Here is a 712-nt window from a genome sequence, read left to right on the forward strand (position 1 = left end):
CACTAAAAATACCCTTCTATTCCAAAAATGTCTCCTAAAACAAATAGGTAAGGTTTCCTTTCGCAGTCTTTTCAATCGATCACGCCTTGTCACAGTTACATCGGGATCCCAAGCTCGTGCATTATCAACCCTGACTGACCTCACTAGCAAACCTATTCCTGTCGAACCTTACTCCTCTCTTAATATTTGTACTGGAACTGACTGCTCTATCTACGATACGTGGCAGTACAGTACTACACTCTTCCTTCCAAAGGTCATCGTAAATCCCACACCAATACTACCAAGATTAACTACCATAGACATGAAGTTTATATTGGTGGTATCCAGCCCTGTCCGACCACATAGACCCCTTCTTCGTCAGTATCAGAAATGTTGGCGTTTTGGTCACTCAGCCAAACTGCCGCTTCACAGACTGCTGTCCCCTATGTGCCCAACCTGGTCATGACCGTTCAAACTGCTCTGCTCAGTCACGTACGTGTACCAATTGTGGTTGCTGCCATAATGTATTTTATAGGAGCCGTCCTGCCTATAAGCTTGAATGTAAGGTATTAGTTCTCAGATTCAAACTAGGCCTGCCGACAAGGTTTTTCTCTCTCTCCATCTTTTCCAAAACTGTCCACTCTGCTCCTTTCCCATCTTCTAAAAATGTCTCGGCAACTCCCCCTGTATCTCTTCCCTCTACCCTGAATCATCCTACCTCTACCTCCCCTCT

This window comes from Penaeus vannamei, chromosome 22, assembly GCF_042767895.1.
Source record: "Penaeus vannamei isolate JL-2024 chromosome 22, ASM4276789v1, whole genome shotgun sequence".
Taxonomy (NCBI): domain Eukaryota; kingdom Metazoa; phylum Arthropoda; class Malacostraca; order Decapoda; family Penaeidae; genus Penaeus; species Penaeus vannamei.